This window comes from Oncorhynchus mykiss, chromosome 24 (assembly GCF_013265735.2).
Source record: "Oncorhynchus mykiss isolate Arlee chromosome 24, USDA_OmykA_1.1, whole genome shotgun sequence".
Lineage (NCBI taxonomy): Eukaryota > Metazoa > Chordata > Actinopteri > Salmoniformes > Salmonidae > Oncorhynchus > Oncorhynchus mykiss.
This window is the reverse complement of record NC_048588.1, coordinates 43066165-43092664: the sequence shown is the minus strand read 5'-3', so window position 1 is coordinate 43092664 and position 26500 is coordinate 43066165. Positions and strand designations below refer to the sequence as shown.

Here is a 26500-nt window from a genome sequence, read left to right as displayed (position 1 = left end):
TACACTCAAATAGTATTTGGTAGCATTGCCTTTAAATTGTTTAACTTGGGTCAAACGTTTCGGGTAGCCTTCCACGAGCTTCCCACAATAAGTTGGGTGAATTTTGGCCCATTCCTCCTGACAGAGCTGGTGTAACTGAGTCAGGTTTGTAGGCCTCCTTGCTCACACACGCTTTTTCAGTTCTGCCAACACATTTTCTATGGGATTGAAGTGCACCAGTCCCTCCTGCAGCAAACCACCCCCACAACACTAACTAAAGATAATACCCACTGCTTGTATCTAGGTATTAATCTAACAGGACATTTAATGTCCCCAAATAATTCCTATTGAGCTCAAAATGTAGAATTTAATTAACATTAAATGTCCCAGTTGTAGCCTACCGCCCATTGAGGCCTATGCATTTCACACTCTGTAACTCAAAGCCATATCAAATATCTTGTTTTCGAAATAATTCCTATTGAGCTCAAAATGTAGAATTGAGAAATAAAAAGTAGCCCTACAGAAAGCTGAGGACATCCTCTCTTCATCTGTGATCACAGGATAGTTGTGTTTTGTCCCAAAAAAGTTGATTTAAAAATGTTATACAATAAGAACACTTAAGAGTGGCTCGCTCGACACATCAGCAGGCCCCATCAGCAGGCCCCATCAGCAGGCCCCATCAGCATGCCAGCTTAAGCCCCACCCTCTTCAACATATATATCAACGAATTGGTGCGGGCACTAGAAAAGTCTGCAGCACCCGGCCTCCCCCTGCTAGAATCTGAAGTCAAATGTCTGCTGTTTGCTGATGATCTGGTGCTTCTGTCACCAATCAAGGAGGGGCTACAGCAGCACCTAGATCTTATGCACAGATTCTGTCAGACCTGGGCCCTGACAATAAATCTCAGTAAGACCAAAATAGCGGTTGCCAGATAATTGAATGTTAATTTCTCTACCATAAGCCGCCTCCAACTTTGTTTTAGATCATTTGTCAGTACGTCCATCTGGGCTCACAGCCGCAGACCACGTGTAACCGCGCCAGCCCAGGAACTCCACATCTGGCTTCTTTACCTGCGGGATCGTCTGAGACCAGCCACTCAGATAGCTGATGAAACTGTGGGATCGTCTGAGACCAGCCACTCAGATAGCTGATGAACCTGTTCAAAAACTGTCAGAAACCGTCTCAGGGACGCTCATCTGCAACGTCCGTCGTCCTCAGCAGGGTCTTGAATTGACTGCAGTTCCCTAAAAACATCTGAATGAGCGATGAATATTCAAAATTCAGGAAGTCCGTTTCCTATTTTTCTGACTCAGTGTTTGGAGAGAGTCTGGTCCAACAGCTGATCGGTTACTGCAACAATACTGAAGACCAGAGCAGAACTCAAATAAACAACAAAACCACAGAGCTATTTATCCCCAGAGACACCACTTTCATCCACTCCAACAGGGCTAGAGACACTACTCAGCTCCACTACAACAGGGCTAGAGACACTACTCAGCTCCACTACAACAGGACTAGAGACACTACTCAGCTCCACTACAACAGGACTAGAGACACTACTCAGCTCTACTACAACAGGACTAGAGACACTACTCAGCTCCACTCCAACAGGGCTAGAGACACTACTGTTACCCCCTCCAACAGGACTAGAGACACTACTCAGCTCCACTACAACAGGACTAGAGACACTACTCAGCTCCACTACAACAGGACTAGAGACACTACTCAGCTCTACTACAACAGGACTAGAGACACTACTCAGCTCCACTACAACAGGACTAGAGACACTACTCAGCTCCAATACAACAGGACTAGAGACACTACTCAGCTCCACTACAACAGGACTAGAGACACTACTCAGCTCCACTCCGACAGGGCTAGAGACACTACTCAGCTCCACTACAACAGGACTAGAGACACTACTCAGCTCCACTACAACAGGACTAGAGACACTACTCAGCTCCACTACAACAGGACTAGAGACACTACTCAGCTCCACTACAACAGGACTAGAGACACTACTCAGCTCCACTACAACAGGACTAGAGACACTACTCAGCTCCACTACAACAGGACTAGAGACACTACTCAGCTCCACTACAACAGGACTAGAGACACTACTCAGCTCCACTACAACAGGACTAGAGACACTACTCAGCTCCAATACAACAGGACTAGAGACACTACTCAGCTCCACTACAACAGGACTAGAGACACTACTCAGCTCCACTACAACAGGACTAGAGACACTACTCAGCTCCACTACAACAGGACTAGAGACACTACTCAGCTCCAATACAACAGGACTAGAGACACTACTCAGCTCCACTCCGACAGGGCTAGAGACACTACTCAGCTCCACTACAACAGGGCTAGAGACACTACTCAGCTCCACTACAACAGGACTAGAGACACTACTCAGCTCCACTACAACAGGACTAGAGACACTACTCAGCTCCAATACAACAGGACTAGAGACACCACTTTCATCCACTACAACAGGACTAGAGACACTACTCAGCTCCACTACAACAGGACTAGAGACACTACTCAGCTCCACTCCGACAGGGCTAGAGACACTACTCAGCTCCACTACAACAGGGCTAGAGACACTACTCAGCTCCACTACAACAGGACTAGAGACACTACTCAGCTCCACTACAACAGGACTAGAGACACTACTCAGCTCCACTACAACAGGACTAGAGACACTACTCAGCTCCACTACAACAGGACTAGAGACACTACTCAGCTCCAATACAACAGGACTAGAGACACTACTCAGCTCCACTACAACAGGACTAGAGACACTACTCAGCTCCACTACAACAGGACTAGAGACACTACTCAGCTCCACTACAACAGGACTAGAGACACTACTCAGCTCCACTACAACAGGCTAGAGACACTACTCAGCTCCACTACAACAGGTCTAGAGACACTACTCAGCTCCACTACAACAGGACTAGAGACACTACTCAGCTCCACTACAACAGGACTAGAGACACTACTCAGCTCCACTCCGACAGGGCTAGAGACACTACTCAGCTCCACTACAACAGGACTAGAGACACTACTCAGCTCCACTACAACAGGACTAGAGACACTACTCAGCTCCACTACAACAGGACTAGAGACACTACTCAGCTCCAATACAACAGGACTAGAGACACTACTCAGCTCCACTACAACAGGACTAGAGACACTACTCAGCTCCACTACAACAGGACTAGAGACACTACTCAGCTCCACTACAACAGGACTAGAGACACTACTCAGCTCCACTACAACAGGACTAGAGACACTACTCAGCTCCACTACAACAGGGCTAGAGACACTACTCAGCTCCACTACAACAGGACTAGAGACACTACTCAGCTCCACTCCGACAGGACTAGAGACACTACTCAGCTCCAATACAACAGGACTAGAGACACTACTCAGCTCCACTACAACAGGACTAGAGACACTACTCAGCTCCACTACAACAGGACTAGAGACACTACTCAGCTCCACTACAACAGGACTAGAGACACTACTCAGCTCCACTACAACAGGACTAGAGACACTACTCAGCTCCACTACAACAGGACTAGAGACACTACTCAGCTCCACTACAACAGGGCTAGAGACACTACTCAGCTCCACTACAACAGGACTAGAGACACTACTCAGCTCCACTACAACAGGACTAGAGACACTACTCAGCTCCACTACAACAGGACTAGAGACACTACTCAGCTCCACTACAACAGGACTAGAGACACTACTCAGCTCCACTACAACAGGACTAGAGACACTACTCAGCTCCACTACAACAGGACTAGAGACACTACTCAGCTCCAATACAACAGGACTAGAGACACTACTCAGCTCTACTACAACAGGACTAGAGACACTACTCAGCTCCACTACAACAGGACTAGAGACACTACTCAGCTCCACTACAACAGGACTAGAGACACTACTCAGCTCCACTACAACAGGACTAGAGACACTACTCAGCTCCACTACAACAGGGCTAGAGACACTACTCAGCTCCACTAAAATAGGACTAGAGACACTACTCAGCTCCACTACAACAGGACTAGAGACACTACTCAGCTCCACTACAACAGGACTAGAGACACTACTCAGCTCCACTACAACATGACTAGAGACACTACTCAGCTCCACTACAACAGGACTAGAGACACTACTCAGCTCCACTACAACATGACTAGAGACACTACTCAGCTCCACTACAACAGGACTAGAGACACTACTCAGCTCCACTACAACAGGACTAGAGACACTACTCAGCTCCACTACAACAGGACTAGAGACACTACTCAGCTCCACTACAACAGGACTAGAGACACTACTCAGCTCCACTACAACAGGACTAGAGACACTACTCAGCTCCACTACAACAGGACTAGAGACACTACTCAGCTCCACTACAACAGGACTAGAGACACTACTCAGCTCCACTACAACAGGACTAGAGATACTACTCAGCTCCACTACAACAGGACTAGAGACACTACTCAGCTCCACTACAACAGGACTAGAGACACTACTCAGCTCCACTACAACAGGACTAGAGACACTACTGTCATCCCCTCCAACAGGGCTAGAGACACTACTCAGCTGCACTACAACAGGACTAGAGACACTACTCAGCTCCACTACAACAGGACTAGAGACACTACTCAGCTCCACTACAACAGGACTAGAGACACTACTCAGCTCCACTACAACAGGACTAGAGACACTACTCAGCTCCACTACAACAGGGCTAGAGACACTACTCAGCTCCACTACAACAGGACTAGAGACACTACTCAGCTCCACTACAACAGGACCAGAGACACTACTCAGCTCCACTACAACAGGACTAGAGACACTACTCAGCTCCACTACAACAGGACTAGAGACACTACTGTTACCCCCTCCAACAGGGCTAGAGACACTACTGTCATCCCCTCGAAAAGGGCTAGAGACACTACTGTCATCCCCTCCAACAGGGCTAGAGACACTCCTCTGTCATCCTCTCCAACAGGGCTAGACCAGAGACACTACAGTCATCCCCTCCATCAGGGCTAGAGACACTACTGTCATCCCCTCCAACAGGGCCAGAGACACTACTGTCATCCCCTCCAACAGGGCCAGAGACACTACTCTCATCCCTTCCAACAGGGCCGGAGACACTACTGTCATCCCCTCCAACAGGGCTAGACCAGAGACACTACTGTCATCCCCTCCAACAGGGCTAGACCAGAGACACTACAGTCATCCCCTCCAACAGGGTCAGAGACACTACTGTCATCCCCTCCAACAGGGTCAGAGACACTACTGTCATCCCCTCCAACAGGGCCAGAGACACTACTGTCACCACCTAAAACAGGGATAGACCAGAGACACTACTGTCATCCCCTCCAACAGGGCTAGAGACACTACTGTCACCCCCTCCAACAGGGCTAGACCAGAGACACTACTGTCATCCCCTCCAACAGGACTAGAGACACTACTGTCACCCCCTCCAACAGGACTAGAGACACTACTCAGCTCCACTACAACAGGACTAGAGACACTACTCAGCTCCACTACAACAGGACTAGAGACACTACTCAGCTCCACTACAACAGGGCTAGAGACACTACTCAGCTCCACTACAACAGGACTAGAGACACTACTCAGCTCCACTACAACAGGACTAGAGACACTACTCAGCTCTACTACAACAGGACTAGAGATACTACTCAGCTCCACTCCGACAGGGCTAGAGACACTACTCAGCTCCACTACAACAGGACTAGAGACACTACTCAGCTCCACTACAACAGGACTAGAGACACTACTCAGCTCCACTACAACAGGACTAGAGACACTACTCAGCTCCACTACAACAGGACTAGAGACACTACTCAGCTCCACTACAACAGGACTAGAGACACTACTCAGCTCCACTACAACAGGACTAGAGACACTACTCAGCTCCACTACAACAGGACTAGAGACACTACTCAGCTCCACTACAACAGGACTAGAGACACTACTCAGCTCCACTACAACAGGACTAGAGACACTACTCAGCTCCACTACAACAGGACTAGAGACACTACTCAGCTCCACTACAACAGGACCAGAGACACTACTGTTACCCCCTCCAACAGGGCTAGAGACACTACTCAGCTCCACTACAACAGGACTAGAGACACTACTCAGCTCCACTACAACAGGACTAGAGACACTACTCAGGTCCAATACAACAGGACTAGAGACACTACTCAGCTCCAATACAACAGGACTAGAGACACTACTCAGCTCCACTACAACAGGACTAGAGACACTACTCAGCTCCACTACAACAGGACCAGAGACACTACTCAGCTCCACTACAACAGGACTAGAGACACTACTGTTACCCCCTCCAACAGGACTAGAGACACTACTCAGCTCCACTCCAACAGGGCTAGAGACACTACTGTTACCCCCTCCAACAGGACTAGAGACACTACTCAGCTCCACTACAACAGGACTAGAGACACTACTCAGCTCCAATACAACAGGACTAGAGACACTACTCAGCTCCACTACAACAGGACTAGAGACACTACTCAGCTCCACTACAACAGGACTAGAGACACTACTCAGCTCCACTACAACAGGACTAGAGACACTACTCAGCTCCACTACAACAGGACTAGAGACACTACTCAGCTCCACTACAACAGGACTAGAGACACTACTCAGCTCCACTACAACAGGACTAGAGACACTACTGTCATCCCCTCCAACAGGGCTAGAGACACTCCTGTCATCCTCTCCAACAGGGCTAGACCAGAGACACTACAGTCATCCCCTCCATCAGGGCTAGAGACACTACTGTCATCCCCTCCAACAGGGCCAGAGACACTACTGTCATCCCCTCCAACAGGGCCAGAGACACTACTCTCATCCCTTCCAACAGGGCCGGAGACACTACTGTCATCCCCTCCAACAGGGCTAGACCAGAGACACTACTGTCATCCCCTCCAACAGGGCTAGACCAGAGACACTACAGTCATCCCCTCCAACAGGGTCAGAGACACTACTGTCATCCCCTCCAACAGGGTCAGAGACACTACTGTCATCCCCTCCAACAGGGCCAGAGACACTACTGTCACCACCTAAAACAGGGATAGACCAGAGACACTACTGTCATCCCCTCCAACAGGGCTAGAGACACTACTGTCACCCCCTCCAACAGGGCTAGACCAGAGACACTACTGTCATCCCCTCCAACAGGACTAGAGAAACTACTCAGCTCCACTACAACAGGACTAGAGACACTACTCAGCTCCACTACAACAGGACTAGAGACACTACTGTCACCCCCTCCAACAGGGCTAGAGACACTACTGTCACCCCCTCCAACAGGGCTAGAGACACTACTGTCACCCCCTCCAACAGGGCTAGAGACACTACTGTCACCCCCTCCAACAGGGCTAGAGACACTACTGTCATCCCCTCCAACAGGGCTAGAGACACTACTGTCACCCCCTCCAACAGGGCTAGAGACACTACTCAGCTCCACTACAACAGGACTAGAGACACTACTCAGCTCCACTACAACAGGACTAGAGACACTACTCAGCTCCAATACAACAGGACTAGAGACACTACTCAGCTCCACTACAACAGGACTAGAGACACTACTCAGCTCCACTACAACAGGACTAGAGACACTACTCAGCTCCACTACAACAGGACTAGAGACACTACTCAGCTCCACTACAACAGGACTAGAGACACTACTCAGCTCCACTACAACAGGACTAGAGACACTACTCAGCTCCACTACAACAGGACTAGAGACACTACTCAGCTCCACTACAACAGGACTAGAGACACTACTCAGCTCCACTACAACAGGACTAGAGACACTACTCAGCTCCACTACAACAGGACTAGAGACACTACTCAGCTCTACTACAACAGGACTAGAGACACTACTCAGCTCCACTACAACAGGACTAGAGACACTACTCAGCTCCACTACAACAGGACTAGAGACACTACTCAGCTCCACTACAACAGGACTAGAGACACTACTCAGCTCCACTACAACAGGACTAGAGACACTACTCAGCTCTACTACAACAGGACTAGAGACACTACTCAGCTCCACTACAACAGGACTAGAGACACTACTCAGCTCCACTACAACAGGACTAGAGACACTACTCAGCTCCACTACAACAGGACTAGAGACACTACTCAGCTCCACTACAACAGGACTAGAGACACTACTCAGCTCCACTACAACAGGACTAGAGACACTACTCAGCTCCACTACAACAGGACTAGAGACACTACTCAGCTCCACTACAACAGGACTAGAGACACTACTCAGCTCCACTACAACAGGACTAGAGACACTACTCAGCTCCACTACAACAGGACTAGAGACACTACTCAGCTCCACTACAACAGGACTAGAGACACTACTCAGCTCCACTACAACAGGACTAGAGACACTACTCAGCTCCACTACAACAGGACTAGAGACACTACTCAGCTCCACTACAACAGGACTAGAGACACTACTCAGCTCCACTACAACAGGACTAGAGACACTACTCAGCTCCACTACAACAGGACTAGAGACACTACTCAGCTCCACTACAACAGGACTAGAGACACTACTCAGCTCCAATACAACAGGACTAGAGACACTACTCAGCTCCACTACAACAGGACTAGAGACACTACTCAGCTCCACTACAACAGGACTAGAGACACTACTCAGCTCCACTACAACAGGACTAGAGACACTACTCAGCTCCAATACAACAGGACTAGAGACACTACTCAGCTCCACTACAACAGGACTAGAGACACTACTCAGCTGCACTACAACAGGACTAGAGACACTACTCAGCTCCACTACAACAGGACTAGAGACACTACTCAGCTGCACTACAACAGGACTAGAGACACTACTCAGCTCCACTACAACAGGACTAGAGACACTACTCAGCTCCACTACAACAGGACTAGAGACACTACTCAGCTCCACTACAACAGGACTAGAGACACTACTCAGCTCTACTACAACAGGACTAGAGACACTACTCAGCTCCACTACAACAGGACTAGAGACACTACTCAGCTCCAATACAACAGGACTAGAGACACTACTCAGCTCCACTACAACAGGACTAGAGACACTACTCAGCTCCACTACAACAGGACTAGAGACACTACTCAGCTCCACTCCGACAGGGCTAGAGACACTACTCAGCTCCACTACAACAGGACTAGAGACACTACTCAGCTCCACTACAACAGGACTAGAGACACTACTCAGCTCCACTACAACAGGACTAGAGACACTACTCAGCTCCACTACAACAGGCTAGAGACACTACTCAGCTCCACTACAACAGGTCTAGAGACACTACTCAGCTCCACTACAACAGGACTAGAGACACTACTGTCATCCCCTCGAAAAGGGCTAGAGACACTACTGTCATCCCCTCCAACAGGGCTAGAGACACTACTGTCATCCCCTCCAACAGGGCCAGAGACACTACTGTCATCCCCTCCAACAGGGCCGGAGACACTACTGTCACCCCCTCCAACAGGGCTAGAGACACTACTCAGCTCCACTACAACAGGACTAGAGACACTACTCAGCTCCACTACAACAGGGCTAGAGACACTACTCAGCTCCACTACAACAGGGCTAGAGACACTACTCAGCTCCACTACAACAGGGCTAGAGACACTACTCAGCTCCACTAAAACAGGACTAGAGACACTACTCAGCTCCACTACAACAGGACTAGAGACACTACTCAGCTCCACTACAACAGGACTAGAGACACTACTCAGCTCCAATACAACAGGACTAGAGACACTACTCAGCTCCACTACAACAGGACTAGAGACACTACTCAGCTCCACTACAACAGGACTAGAGACACTACTCAGCTCCACTACAACAGGACTAGAGACACTACTCAGCTCCACTACAACAGGACTAGAGACACTACTCAGCTCCACTACAACAGGACTAGAGACACTACTCAGCTCCACTACAACAGGACTAGAGACACTACTCAGCTCCACTACAACAGGTCTAGAGACACTACTCAGCTCCACTACAACAGGACTAGAGACACTACTCAGCTCCACTACAACAGGACTAGAGACACTACTCAGCTCCACTACAACAGGACTAGAGATACTACTCAGCTCCACTACAACAGGACTAGAGACACTACTCAGCTCCACTACAACAGGACTAGAGACACTACTCAGCTCCACTACAACAGGACTAGAGACACTACTCAGCTCCACTACAACAGGACTAGAGACACTACTCAGCTCCACTACAACAGGACTAGAGACACTACTCAGCTCCACTACAACAGGACTAGAGACACTACTCAGCTCCACTACAACAGGACTAGAGACACTACTCAGCTCCACTACAACAGGACTAGAGACACTACTCAGCTCCACTACAACAGGACTAGAGACACTACTCAGCTCCACTACAACAGGACTAGAGACACTACTCAGCTCCAATACAACAGGACTAGAGACACTACTCAGCTCCACTACAACAGGTCTAGAGACACTACTCAGCTCCACTACAACAGGACTAGAGACACTACTCAGCTCCACTACAACAGGACTAGAGACACTACTCAGCTCCAATACAACAGGACTAGAGACACTACTCAGCTCCACTACAACAGGACTAGAGACACTACTCAGCTCCACTACAACAGGACTAGAGACACTACTCAGCTGCACTACAACAGGACTAGAGACACTACTCAGCTCCACTACAACAGGACTAGAGACACTACTCAGCTCCACTACAACAGGACTAGAGACACTACTCAGCTCCACTACAACAGGACTAGAGACACTACTCAGCTCCACTACAACAGGACTAGAGACACTACTCAGCTCCACTACAACAGGACTAGAGACACTACTCAGCTCCACTACAACAGGACTAGAGACACTACTGTTACCCCCTCCAACAGGGCTAGAGACACTACTCAGCTCCACTACAACAGGACTAGAGACACTACTCAGCTCCACTACAACAGGACTAGAGACACTACTGTTACCCCCTCCAACAGGACTAGAGACACTACTCAGCTCCACTACAACAGGACTAGAGACACTACTCAGCTCCACTACAACAGGACTAGAGACACTACTCAGCTCCACTACAACAGGACTAGAGACACTACTCAGCTCCACTCCGACAGGGCTAGAGACACTACTCAGCTCCACTACAACAGGACTAGAGACACTACTCAGCTCCAATACAACAGGACTAGAGACACTACTCAGCTCCACTACAACAGGACTAGAGACACTACTCAGCTGCACTACAACAGGACTAGAGACACTACTCAGCTCCACTACAACAGGACTAGAGACACTACTCAGCTCCACTACAACAGGACTAGAGACACTACTCAGCTCTACTACAACAGGACTAGAGACACTACTCAGCTCCACTACAACAGGACTAGAGACACTACTCAGCTCCACTACAACAGGGCTAGAGACACTACTCAGCTCCACTACAACAGGACTAGAGACACTACTCAGCTCCACTACAACAGGACTAGAGACACTACTCAGCTCCACTCCGACAGGGCTAGAGACACTACTCAGCTCCACTCCGACAGGGCTAGAGACACTACTCAGCTCCACTACAACAGGACTAGAGACACTACTCAGCTCCACTCCGACAGGGCTAGAGACACTACTCAGCTCCACTCCGACAGGGCTAGAGACACTACTCAGCTCCACTACAACAGGACTAGAGACACTACTCAGCTCCACTACAACAGGACTAGAGACACTACTCAGCTCCACTACAACAGGACTAGAGACACTACTCAGCTCCACTCCGACAGGGCTAGAGACACTACTCAGCTCCACTACAACAGGACTAGAGACACTACTGTCATCCCCTCGAAAAGGGCTAGAGACACTACTGTCATCCCCTCCAACAGGGCTAGAGACACTACTGTCATCCCCTCCAACAGGGCTAGACCAGAGACACTACAGTCATCCCCTCCATCAGGGCTAGAGACACTACTGTCATCCCCTCCAACAGGGCCAGAGACACTACTGTCATCCCCTCCAACAGGGCCAGAGACACTACTCTCATCCCTTCCAACAGGGCCGGAGACACTACTGTCATCCCCTCCAACAGGGCTAGACCAGAGACACTACTGTCATCCCCTCCAACAGGGCTAGACCAGAGACACTACAGTCATCCCCTCCTTCAGGGCTAGAGATACTACTGTCATCCCCTCCAACAGGGCCGGAGACACTACTGTCATCCCCTCCAACAGGGCTAGACCAGAGACACTACTGTCATCCCCTCCAACAGGACTAGACCAGAGACACTACTGTCATCCCCTCCAACAGGGCTAGACCAGAGACACTACAGTCATCCCCTCCATCAGGGCTAGAGACACTACTGTCATCCCCTCCAACAGGGTCAGAGACACTACTGTCATCCCCTCCAACAGGGTCAGAGACACTACTGTCATCCCCTCCAACAGGGCTAGAGACACTACTGTCACCCCCTCCAACAGGGCTAGACCAGAGACACTACTGTCATCCCCTCCAACAGGACTAGACCAGAGACACTACTGTCATCCCCTCCAACAGGGCTAGACCAGAGACACTACAGTCATCCCCTCCATCAGGGCTAGAGACACTACTGTCATCCCCTCCAACAGGGTCAGAGACACTACTGTCATCCCCTCCAACAGGGCCAGAGACACTACTGTCATCCCCTCCAACAGGGCCAGAGACACTACTCTCATCCCTTCCAACAGGGCCGGAGACACTACTGTCATCCCCTCCAACAGGGCTAGACCAGAGACACTACTGTCATCCCCTCCAACAGGACTAGACCAGAGACACTACTGTCATCCCCTCCAACAGGGCTAGACCAGAGACACTACCGTCATCCCCTCCATCAGGGCTAGAGACACTACTGTCATCCCCTCCAACAGGGCCGGAGACACTACTGTCATCCCCTCCAACAGGGCTAGACCAGAGACACTACTGTCATCCCCTCCAACAGGACTAGACCAGAGACACTACTGTCATCCCCTCCAACAGGGCTAGACCAGAGACACTACAGTCATCCCCTCCATCAGGGCTAGAGACACTACTGTCATCCCCTCCAACAGGGCCGGAGACACTACTGTCATCCCCTCCAACAGGGCTAGACCAGAGACACTACTGTCATCCCCTCCAACAGGACTAGACCAGAGACACTACTGTCATCCCCTCCAAGAGGGCTAGACCAGAGACACTACTGTCATCGCCTCCAACAGGGCTAGAGACACTACTGTCACCCCCTCCAACAGGGCTAGAGACACTACTGTCATCCCCTCCAACAGGGCCAGAGACACTACTGTCACCCCCTCCAACAGGACCAGAGACACTACTCTCATCCCTTCCAACAGGGCCGGAGACACTACTGTCATCCCCTCCAACAGGGCTAGAGACACTACTGTCATCCCCTCCAACAGGGCTAGAGACACTACTATCATCCCCTCTGAAAGGGCTAGACCAGAGACCAGTGAGGTTAGCTAGCTACCTCTGACTAGCTGTCGCTGACTTTGCCTTGGTTGCCTGGCTAACATCTGGGCTGCAGGCAGAGAGAGAGGAACCCCAGGAACCAGGGCTGGCTGAGAGGAGGACTCCCAAAATAACAGAGAACCCACTTTCCCTCTTTCACACAGCCCCCCCCCCCTCCTCTCTCTCTCTCTCACCCTCTCACCTCCCCAAAAGAACACATCATCTCTCTCTCTTTCTCTCTCTGTCTCTCTCTGTCTCTGTCTCTCTCTCTCTCTCTCTCCCTCTCTCTCTCTCTCTCTCTCTCTCTCTCTCTCTCTCTCTGTCTCTGTGTGTGTCTCTCTCTCTCTCTGTCTCTGTGTGTCTCTCTCTCTCTCTCCCTCTCTCTCTCTCTCTCTCTCTCTCTCTGTCTCTCTCTCTCTCTCTCTGTCTCTGTGTGTCTCTCTCTCTCTCTGTCTCTGTGTGTCTCTCTCTCTCTCTCTCTCTCTCTCTCTCAATTCTAGGGGTTTTAATGGCATGGGAAATATATGTTTACATTGACAAAACAAGTGAAATAGATAATAAAGAAAAATGAAATAAACAATAAAGAATGTACAGTAAACATTACATTCACAAAAGTTCCAAAAGAATAGATGCATTTCAAACATATTATATAATTATGTCTCTCTGGTTGTCGAAACACTCACATAGAGGTAATGATTCCTCCTCAGTGTTCCCCTCTGAACCCTTTTCTACACTCTTCATTATTCTGATGTTCTGACAGGTTCCTCTGTTCTATTCTAACCTGACCTCAACCAAACCCTCCCTACCCCTAAACCCCAACCCCTGGGAGACACCCAGGACAAAGGAGCCATCCACTACATCTCTCTCTCTCTCTCTCTCTCTCTCTCTCTCTCTCTCTCTCTGTCTCGCTCTCTCTCTCTCTCTCTCTGTCTCTCTCTCTCTCTCTCTCTCTCTCTCTGTCTCTCTCTCTCTCTCTCTCTCTCTCTCTGTCTCTCTCTCTCTCTCTCTCTCTCTCTCTCTCTGTCTCTCTCTCTCACTCCTGCTTTAATCATCAGAGTGAATCATCAGAAATAACCTCTGTCATTACGCATCAACCTCACTTGTTAAAACACCAATCAATCAGATCATTCAGCCACAGTCCAGACGTCCACTAGTGATCCAATCAGGTTGCTGTGTCTGATTGTGATTACGACAGTGGAGTCAGAATGACCAACAGAGCCATTAGCGGAGAAGGGGTTTGAATCATTACACGTGCTGCTTACATTCAAATAGACCACTTAACATACCTCTCTCATGTGTTTGTCATTATCCCCAGCCCTAATCGGCCAAACATTATTCTACTATAACGACACGGCCGTGTTTACCTCCGTCTGTATGATAAGTACCACTAATGATTTATTTCATTTTTTTTCTACTAATCACCCAAACAGAAAAACACGCCTTTAAAAATAACACAACGGTTTCTCAGGAAACTTGATCACTTATATCACAATACAGAACATTATGTCACAATACAGAACCTTATCTCACAATATACAACATTATATCACAATACAGAACATTATCTCACAATATACAACATTATATCACAATATACAACATTATATCACAATATAGAACATTATCTCACAATATACAACATTATATCACAATATACAACATTATATCACGATAGAGTGCATTATATCACAATACACAACATTATATCACACTACAGAACATTATATCACAATCCACAACATTATATCACAATCCACAACATTATATCACAATACACAACATTATATCACAATACACAACATTATATCACATTACAGAACATTATATCACACTACAGAGCATGAAATCACACTCACAATACATACACAACATCGGTCAAATATACAGAAATCCCCAAATACCCCGTACGTCCATAATCTACATGTTAAAAGGTTATCTGGCTAGCACAGCAGTAGGCGAGCAGGGGGACGGCCGGGTCGGTAGCAACACAAAGACTTCAGGTCTCTGATCTGAGCTCTTCTAATAACGGAGAGCAGAGAGAATAGCTTCGGAAGTCAACGGAAGTGTCTTCTTGTCCCCCTGTAGAGGAAACAATGGCCGGAGAGACCGTTTGAACTCTAAAGAGTTTTATTAGGAAGCGCTCATGTGTGCTCTCACTGGCTCCGTGCCTCCTGAGACACATTCAAACCTTTCTGTTGGCCCCCACTAAGAAGTGTTCCTGGTTGTAAAGTGGCCCCTATGTAACATTAGGAGCTGTGAAACAACCGTGATATGGGGAGGGGGGGGGGGGGGGGGGGGGACATTACATTACATGGAAACTAACAGGTAATAATATAACTCAGACTTTCTGAATATGACCTAATAACATTAGACAATAATCTAGGACTAAATTTAATATAGTAGACAATAATCTAGGACTAAATTAAATATAGTAGACAATAATCTAGGACTAAATTAAATATAGTAGACAATAATCTAGGACTAAATTAAATATAGTAGACAATAATCTAGGACTAAATGAAATATAGTAGAAAATAATCTAGGACTAAATTAAATATAGTAGACAATAATCTGGGACTAAATTAAATATAGTAGACAATAATCTAGGACTAAATGAAATATAGTAGACAATAATCTAGGACTAAATGAAATATAGTAGAAAATAATCTAGGACTAAATTAAATATAGTAGACAATAATCTAGGACTAAATTAAATATAGTAGACAATAATCTAGGACTAAATGAAATATAGTTACTGTGAAACTCTATTTTAGACATAAAGACAACAAATATAAACTGTTTTCTACACCGCGGACGGGCCAGGTTATATTGATGTACGACAGAGAAAGGAAACAAGGAGAAAAGACTTAAAGGGGTAATTCCACTGTAACAGATGTTTTACTTCAAATGTATACCAAAACAAAAACCATTGATTTCAAAGTTTAACAAACCATACCAAAATCAACTCTATACTTCATTGTAACAGTTTACACTGAACATTTTACAAAATTATTTTACATTGCATTTACTGTCCAGATGCAAAAAAATTTGGTAACAGAATTTCGGTAAATTCCGTTTTTAACAAAATTATAATTATAAAAATGATTAATGTTAAAATGAATATCTGCTCCAAATGAAAATTCAATGATGTCTTCAGAAAGAAGATGTGTGTCGTCTATGATACGACAACGTGACATATTGAACTGCATCAAGGAATGTGGATTGACACCCGGTAACGGAATTTCACCCCGGGTCCCTGATCGGTACGACACAGCAGCGTCTTAGACAGTTTGACTAAAATATCATTGAGTCTTAGTCATATTTTCGTCATTTGAATAATGATTTAGTCTAGTTACCATTCACAGTTGAGCTCACTCAGTTTAGCCCAAAGCTGATTGGCAATTATTTAATCTTTTGGGTTTTTTTTTCAAGGGAGCCCAAATGCAGGCTGGCTTCCCTTGAATTCAACGGGCGGCAACAACAACGTCTTTCTGACCAGAGAACATCAGATACTGTAGAGACGCTACACCTACTGAGACAGAGGGGGCGTTGTCTCGTTCGCTGCGATGCTTTTTCCGCTGAGATACATTCAACCTCTTGAGAATGGAAGAAGATTTATGTTTCAAAACGTTTGGACCTCAAAGTAATGCACAGTAGTACTCAGTACAGCACAGTAGTACTCAGTACAGCACAGTAGTACTCAGTACAGTACAGTAGTACTCAGTACAGCACAGTAGTACTCAGTACAGCACAGTAGTACTCAGTACAGCACAGTAGTACTCAGTACAGCACAGTAGTACTCAGTACAGTACAGTAGTACTCAGTACAGTACAGTAGTACTCAGTACAGCACAGTAGTACTCAGTACAGCACAGTAGTACTCAGTACAGTACAGTAGTACTCAGTACAGCACAGTAGTACTCAGTACAGTACAGTAGTACTCAGTACAGCACAGTAGTACTCAGTACAGCACAGTAGTACTCAGTACAGCACAGTAGTACTCAGTACAGCACAGTAGTACTCAGTACAGTACAGTAGTACTCAGTACAGCACAGTAGTACTCAGTACAGCACAGTAGTACTCAGTACAGCACAGTAGTACTCAGTACAGTACAGTAGTACTCAGTACAGCACAGTAGTACTCAGTACAGTACAGTAGTACTCAGTACAGCACAGTAGTACTCAGTACAGCACAGTAGTACTCAGTACAGCATAGTAGTACTCAGTACAGTAGTACTCAGTACAGTACAGTAGTACTCAGTACAGTAGTACTCAGCACAGTACAGTAGTACTCAGTACAGTACAGTAGTACTCAGTACAGCACAGTAGTACTCAGTACAGCACAGTAGTACTCAGTACAGTACAGTAGTACTCAGTACAGTAGTACTCAGTACAGTACAGTAGTACTCAGTACAGCACAGTAGTACTCAGTACAGTACAGTAGTACTCAGTACAGCACAGTAGTACTCAGTACAGTACAGTAGTACTCAGTACAGCACAGTAGTACTCAGTACAGCACAGTAGTACTCAGTACAGTACAGTGGTACTCAGTACAGTAGTACTCAGTACAGTACAGTAGTACTCAGTACAGCACAGTAGTACGCAGTACAGTACAGTAGTACTCAGTACAGCACAGTAGTACTCAGTACAGCACAGTAGTACTCAGTACAGTAGTACTCAGTACAGTAGTACTCAGCACAGTAGTACTCAGTACAGTAGTACTCAGCACAGTAGTACTCAGTACAGTAGTACTCAGCACAGTAGTACTCAGTACAGCACAGTAGTTCTCAGTACAGTACAGTAGTACTCAGTACAGTACAGTAGTACTCAGTACAGTACAGTAGTACTCAGTACAGTAGTACTCAGTACAGTACAGTAGTACTCAGTACAGTACAGCACAGAATAGCAGAGCAGAGCTCAGTATAGTACAGTAGAGTTCAGTAGAGTTTAGTACAACACAGTACAATACAGTACAACACAGTACAATACAGTACAATACAGTACAATATATAGTAGTGGGGAGTCGACTCCAAAATAATCCATTCCTCGACTCCCACTCCAGTTTCGACTCCCAGTTTCGACTCCCATGTCTCGGTGTCAAGCTTACGGAATCGACCCTTTGACTCCTAGAATTCTGTATTTTTGCAACGGAGGAAACTAGTTGCAGTAGCCTACTTCGAGAACACAAACTCTTGCATCTTCCACAGCAAAGAAAGCAAGCTAGAGAGGGAGCGAGAGAGATGGGAAGGGCATAGATAGGCATGTCAGCTCCCAGGCAGACAGTCAGAACTGTGCACCGGTAATCAACAGATGTAGGATATAGCAATGCTGTATTTAGCAAGTTCACAAAAACATTGGCTGGCTGTTGATGTCCTAAGGCAGAGCTCGCCAACCCTGTTCCTGGAGAGCAACCTTCCTGGAGGTTGTTCCTTGACTGTACTCTACTGTGCTGTTCTGTAGTGTTATGCAGAAATTCCATTACCAAATTGGTAACGTCATTTCGAGTTGTAATCACTTAATAATTCATAAACAAAACAAAATCAGTAAAAAATACTCTTATTAACTCATTAAAAGGTCTTCCTTGTTACTTCTGTGAACTGTCATTAGCCTCCCTCCTCGCGAGGGACAGACATTACTGTCATTATCCTCCCTCCTCGCGAGGGACAGACATTACTGTCATTATCCTCCCTCCTCACGAGGGACAGACATTACTGTCATTAGCCTCCCTCCTCGCGAGGGACAGACATTCCTGTCATTATCCTCCCTCCTCGCGAGGGACAGACATTACTGTCATTATCCTCCCTCCTCACGAGGGACAGACATTACTGTCATTAGCCTCCCTCCTCGCGAGGGACAGACATTCCTGTCATTATCCTCCCTCCTCGCGAGGGACAGACATTACTGTCATTATCCTCCCTCCTCACGAGGGACAGACATTACTGTCATTAGCCTCCCTCCTCGCGAGGGACAGACATTACTGTCATTATCCTCCCTCCTCACGAGGGACAGACATTACTGTCATTATCCTCCCTCCTCGCGAGGGACAGACATTACTGTCATTATCCTCACGAGGGACAGACATTACTGTCATTAGCCTCCCTCCTCGCGAGGGACAGACATTACTGTCATTATCCTCCCTCCTCGCGAGGGACAGACATTACTGTCATTAGCCTCCCTCCTCGCGAGGGACAGACATTACTGTCATTATCCTCCCTCCTCGCGAGGGACAGACATTACTGTCATTAGCCTCCCTCCTCGCGAGGGACAGACATTACTGTCATTATCCTCCCTCCTCACGAGGGACAGACATTACTGTCATTATCCTCCCTCCTCGCGAGGGACAGACATTACTGTCATTATCCTCACGAGGGACAGACATTACTGTCATTAGCCTCCCTCCTCGCGAGGGACAGACGTTACTGTCATTATCCTCCCTCCTCGCGAGGGACAGACATTACTGTCATTAGCCTCCCTCCTCGCGAGGGACAGACGTTACTGTCATTATCCTCCCTCCTCGCGAGGGACAGACATTACTGTCATTATCCTCCCTCCTCACGAGGGACAGACATTACTGTCATTATCCTCCCTCCTCGCGAGGGACAGACATTACTGTCATTATCCTCACGAGGGACAGACATTACTGTCATTAGCCTCCCTCCTCGCGAGGGACAGACATTACTGTCATTAGCCTCCCTCCTCGCGAGGGACAGACGTTACTGTCATTAGCCTCACGAGGGACAGACATTACTGTCATTAGCCTCCCTCCTCGCGAGGGACAGACATTACTGTCATTATCCTCACGAGGGACAGACATTACTGTCATTAGCCTCCCTCCTCGCGAGGGACAGACATTACTGTCATTATCCTCCCTCCTCACGAGGGACAGACATTACTGTCATTAGCCTCCCTCCTCGCGAGGGACAGACGTTACTGTCATTAGCCTCCCTCCTCGCGAGGGATAGAAATTACACAATATCTTAAAGATATGTGGGGTCTTGGTAACAGAATTACAAGACAATGTTTCTTATTAAAGTTACAGAAGGCAGAATAAAAAATTAAACATCTAAAACAAGTAAATTGAAGTGTTGAGATCAGTTGGTTTCGTTACTTCAACATTTCTGTGTTTTGATATATTTGTTTGACCCGAAATCAAAGCCTTTTTCTTATTATTTATTTAATGTTTATAAATGCCTACCTTTCATTTGATTCCCAACTTGACATAGTCCTGTGAACTTCTCATGGGTCGTCCTTTTACACATGAAAATGACCCAAAATAAAAAACCTTAAAGCTGCAATGTGTCACTGTTTGGGTGACCTGACAAAATCTGCGTAGAAATATGAGTTATAGATCTGTCATTCTCGTTGAAAGCCAGTCTAAGAAGTGGTAGCTCTGTTCTATATTCGTCTTTTTACTTTGGGTTTTGTACAGCAGCTTCAAACAGCTGAAAATACAATATTTTGGGTTATTGGAAAATATATTTCACAGCGGTTTAAATGGTACAATGATTCTTTACACTATACGTGTTTGTTTTGTCACGAAAACTGAAATTAGACAAACTATTATAATTTAACAACCAGGAAATGGTGGAGTGATTTCTGCATAATGCATATTTAACTTAGCCTACAAAATATCACAGCTCTGTATTAATTTCTATTGTGTTGTTGTCAACAGATGACGGAGTAGTGCCTGTGTGTCTCCAGCCCCAAAGCAACATGGAGACGCTAGACAAGAGGATCTGAAGAGAGGGACATTCCTGCCTGGCTGGCTGCTCCGACTATGCCTGGCATCTAGATAAATGTCTTCTCTTCTCCAGTATCTGTTTCTGCAGCTAATACATAGGATCTTCATTTGCAGGATAATTTTCCTGTAAAACTTCTAGTATATTTGAGGTTTTTAAAAATACTTCTAAAGTTTGTAATTTCCACTTTGAAATTTCAGACTTGATTTTTACAAAAAAAAAATGTATCAACCCTTATAAAAAATGTACATGAATTATAATCCACATAATAATTCACATTTCCTGTTCCTGCAGGATTATTTTCCCGCTGTGGCAAACTGGCTCAAATGAAGATGCTACATCTGTAGTGTGTAATACTTGCATGGGTTAATTAATGTATTAAATGTTTAGGATAGCAAGTTTTGCACCTGCAAATATTCATCACAATTAGATACATATTACTAGCTAAGTTTCCATTCAATTGGCAACAGATTTTCATGTGAATATTCAAAAAATCTGCTTAAAAACAATATGCGCATTTTCCCACCAGATGTGTCTTCCGGATTTATCGGGCAGTGTATCAAGAAGTAGTGCGGCTTGGCAGGGTCGTGTTTTGGAGGACGCACGGTTCTCGACCTTCTCCTCTCCCCTGTCAATAATGGAGTTTCAGCAATGGGACAAGACTGTAACTACCAATTACCAACACGAAAAAAACAGGTAATTATTATTTTTTGTTTTTTAATAAAAAATATAGATCCCACCGTGTCTAGCATATTTTGTTTTGTTGATATTTGGAAAGTTTATTAATAAATTAGCTTTTTTTCCATCAGGCCATTGTTTATCCAACATGTTCTTTAGTCACGTAAAAAGGTTGGATGGAAACCTGCTTTCATTGGTGTATTATTTTTCTCACCAGCGATAGATAGTCTGTCTGTCTGTCTGTCTGTCTGTCTGTCTGTCTGTCTGTCTGTCTGTCTGTCTGTCTGTCTGTCTGTCTGTCTGTGTGTGTGATGACTCTGCTGCTCTCAGCATCTTCTATCTCTGCCATTTTCTTCTACAAGCTAAAGACGACAACAGACAACAGTACAGCTATCGTGATCAGAATGATCCCGGTTTTACACCATGTCCCTCTCTAATCAACGCACGACCATGCAGGGGCGCAACATTCACTGTCAACCCCACATGCTGAAATTGCATTTTTGTCCCCCCACAGTTTTATCACTGGAATGAGATACAAAACAGGGCGACGGTGTGCTTTAGGACCATGCAGACGCTCCGGAGCGGTCGGGCTGTTTGGAGTGTTAATCCGACCGGATAAAACAAATACAAAAGAATTACAAAACTATATATAGATACAGTTCAAGTCGGAAGTTTACATAAACTTAGGTTGGAGTCATTAAAACTTGTTTTTCAACAACTCAAATTTCTTGTTAACAAACTATAGTTTTGGCAAGTCGGTTAGGACATCTACTTTGTGCATGACACAAGTAATTTTTCCAGCAATTGTTTACAGACAGATTATTTCACTTATAATTCACTGTATCACAATTCCAGTGGGTCAGAAGTTTACATACACTAATTTGACTGTGCCTTTAAACAACTTGGAAAATTCCTAGAAAATTATGTCATGGCTTTAGAAGCTTCTGATAGGCTAATTGACATAATTTGAGTCAATTGGAGGTGTACCTGTGGATGTATTTCAAGGCCTACCTTCAAACTCAGTGCCACTTGACATCATGGGAAAATCAAAATAAACCAACCAAGACCTCAGAAAAACAACTGTAGACCTCCACAAGTCTGGTTCACCCTTGGGAGCAATTTCCAAATGCCTGAAGGTACCACGTTCATCTGTACAAATAATAGTACGCAAGTATAAACACCATGGGACCACGCAGCCATCATACCACTCAGGAAGGAGACGCTTTCTGTCTCCTAGAGAAAAGCTTACTTTGGTGCGAAAAGTGCAAATCAATCCCAGAACAACAGCAAAGGACCTTGTGAAGATGCTGGAGGAAACAAGTACAGTATCTATATCCTCAGTAAAACGAGTCCTATATCAACATAACCTGAAAGGCCGCTCAGCAAGGAAGAAGCCACCGCTCCAAAACGGCCATCAAAAAGCCAGACTACCGTTTGCAACTGCACATGGGGACAAAGATTGTACTTTTTGGACAAATGTCCTCTGGTCTGATGAAACAAAATTAGAACTGTTTGGCCATAATGACCATCGTTATGATTGGAGGAAAAAGGGGGAGGCTTGCAACCCGAAGAACACCATCCCAACCGTGAAGCACGGAGGTGGCAGCATCATGTTGTGGGGGTGCTTTGCTGCAGGAGGGACTGGTGGACTTCACAAAATAGATGGCATCATGAGGCAGGAAAGTTATGTGGATATATTGAAGCAACATCTCAAGACATCAGTCAGGAAGTTAAAGCTTGGTCGCAAATGAGTCTTCCAAATGGACAATGACCCCAAGCATACTTCCAAAGTTGTGGCAAAATGGCTTAAGGACAACAAAGTCAAGGTATTGGAGTGGCTATCACAAAGCACTGACCTCAACCCTATTGAAAGAAAGAAAAGCTGAAATAAATCATTCTCTCTACTATTATTCTGACATTTCACATTCTTAAAATAAAGTGGTGATCCTAACTGACCTAAGACAGGGAATGTTTACTGGGATTGAATGTCCGGAATTGTGGAAAAACTGAGTTTAAATCTATTTGGCTAAGGTGTATGTAAACTTCCGACTTCAACTGTAGATATTTATATATATATATAATGTCCCCCACCCCACTTCTAAAACCAAAGTTGCACCCCTGCTACCATGTACGAACACAGACTATGTTGCTATAATACTGTAAAAGTACTTATTTTGTTACTAACAGGTACTAGTACAATTATTCGTACTATGAGGACCACACATTATTCTAAGTCTACTTATTTCTCCTACTATTACTACACTTTTTAATATAATTGATATATAATTGATATATAATTGATATAATATTATTAGTAATATTACTGTAAATAATTCAAATCTACTTTGGTTGCATTAGTAAGAATATATAACAACATTTTATTTCTATTGAAAAGTTTAAGCATTATGAACCTAAATCTGACATAAAACTATTGATTTAACTTTAAACCACCAAATATAAAGTAGTACTCTTACTACCGTAGTACTCTTACTAAAGTAGTACTCTTACTAAAGTAGTACTCTTACTAAAGTAGTACTCTTACTAATGTAGTACTCTTACTAAAGTAGTACTCTTACTATCGTAGTACTCTTACTATCGTAGTACTCTTACTAAAGTAGTACTCTTACTATCGTAGTGCTCTTACTAAAACTCTGTGACAATCGGTAACTGTGCTTCTCAAAAGAGCTTTCAGGCGCATTGTTTTCTGTGGCTAGGCCTACAATGGTAACAGTTGTATACAGTACTCTAGCAAAAGAAGTACATTATAGTATGCATCTGGAACAAATCGATATGTAACATTTCTGAGGGATTTGTTGCCTCAATCCATTTTCACCTTTTATGATTGTGACAGCAGAGTGTCAACCAGGGGACATATTTGACATTTAAAAAAAAAATATATATATATATATATATATTCCTTTTATCTTTCAAAGTCAAAACGGCGCCTGGAGGCCATCTGTTTTCAACTGGCCTGCAGGGTTTATTTCCTTCACTTGAGAAGCTACAACTATTTACTCAGGAACTCATTTGAAGGCATATCTATTGGTGTAGTCATGTTCTTATAAGTTAAAAAATATATGTATATTTTAATGACTTTTAAAAGACCAACGCCTCCCAACTAAATGTATAAAATACAACATTCTATACATTCTTGAAACAGTCCTTACAGTAACCTACATTTTCTCAAAACTCTGAAAAAAAAATGTTGATTCTACAAAGTGAGGTTTCTTTCCAGATAGGCTACAGTTAATTACTTTGAAACTTGGAAATTACAAAGCAGTTTGATGGTTTGCATAACCTTTGCTTTTGATTTAGGTTATAACTGTCAAAATAGTGTTTTCATTCACCTAAATGTGCGAAATTCATTAGCAACCAGAGAAACAATTTACAATCAATTTTACTGCATCCTTCAAATAATACTTCTAATATGTTTTATTATAAACGGGCATAAGATACAAGGCTACCAATGCCATGAATGATAACCGAGTGTTGTGTATAGAAGGTATATTACTATAACGTTCGCTCACATACGTTTCGCATCAGTTCAAGTGTAGCCAGCCTAACATTGTTACTTTGAAGCTGTAGCCTCTAGCCCAGAATGTTTTCATATTTGAGAAAACGATTCATATTTTCTGTTCGTGCAGGGGCGCCCCGCTCTCCCTTTACAGAGAAAGAGCAGGGAACCTCGTGCCACCGTGTTTAGTTTTTAACAAATTAGAATTGAACCATGTTTAAATGTTCCCACGTGTCTAATGAATACAGTTTACTGTACTTTTATTCCACAAACTAAACAAGACGAACAAGCCAGAACAAAACGTTTCGTCCCAAAGCAACCCTCTCCAGCCAAGAAACTCTAAAACCTTAAGCAGCGGATCCCCTCTCTCCCTTTCCCTGTTCTTACCTCTCTTGCAGGAGGGTAAAACCTGCAACCAGCCGGGCGAACTAGCAGAAAAGCTCATTCTTCTGATGGCAAATCCGTACTGGGCCCTCCATTAGACACGGGCTCAAAGTGCAGAACGAATGGGGAACAGGAAAAAGAAACGGTAAATAACTTTTCTACGGTGGATGAGTGTTTCGGAGCTAAGGTGCGACTGTCGACGTCTCAACTCACGCAGAGTAGTGTAGTTTTAACTATCTGAAGTTACGACGAAATGCGTCCCGCAAAGGAACTCTGGCTCTCAGTGCCGTGTTCACTCCCCCCCGTCTTTCTCTCTCTCTCTCTCTCTCCCTCTCTCTCTCCCTCTCTCTCTCTCCCTCTCTCTCTCTCTCTCTCTCACTACCACTGTGTTTTTCAACACATCCTTCATGCCAGGATCGAATTGCTCAGCAAATCATGGCAGCGGCTCGCAGACCCTGATCGCGAACCCAGGAATGTTCCAGCCCAACAGCTCAATACTGAGAGAGAGAGAGAGAGAGAGGCAGCGAGAGAGACAGAGAGAGAGAGAGAGAGAGAAAGAGAGAGAGAGAGACAGAGAGAGAGAGAGAGAGAGAC

The 26500-nt window shown here is 45.4% G+C and overlaps 1 protein-coding gene across 2 annotated transcripts in view; it reads right to left on the bottom strand.

Annotated features, from left to right (window-relative positions):
• The window catches only part of cdon (cell adhesion associated, oncogene regulated), a 146426-nt gene extending 120048 nt beyond the window's left edge, over nucleotides 1-26378 (bottom strand). For both annotated transcript variants that reach the window (XM_036961315.1, XM_036961316.1), the window contains exon 1: nucleotides 25910-26378. The gene's annotated coding sequence lies outside the window, so the exon portion shown is untranslated. The remainder of the gene's footprint in view (nucleotides 1-25909) is intronic.
• Nucleotides 26379-26500: the final 122 nt, after the last annotated feature.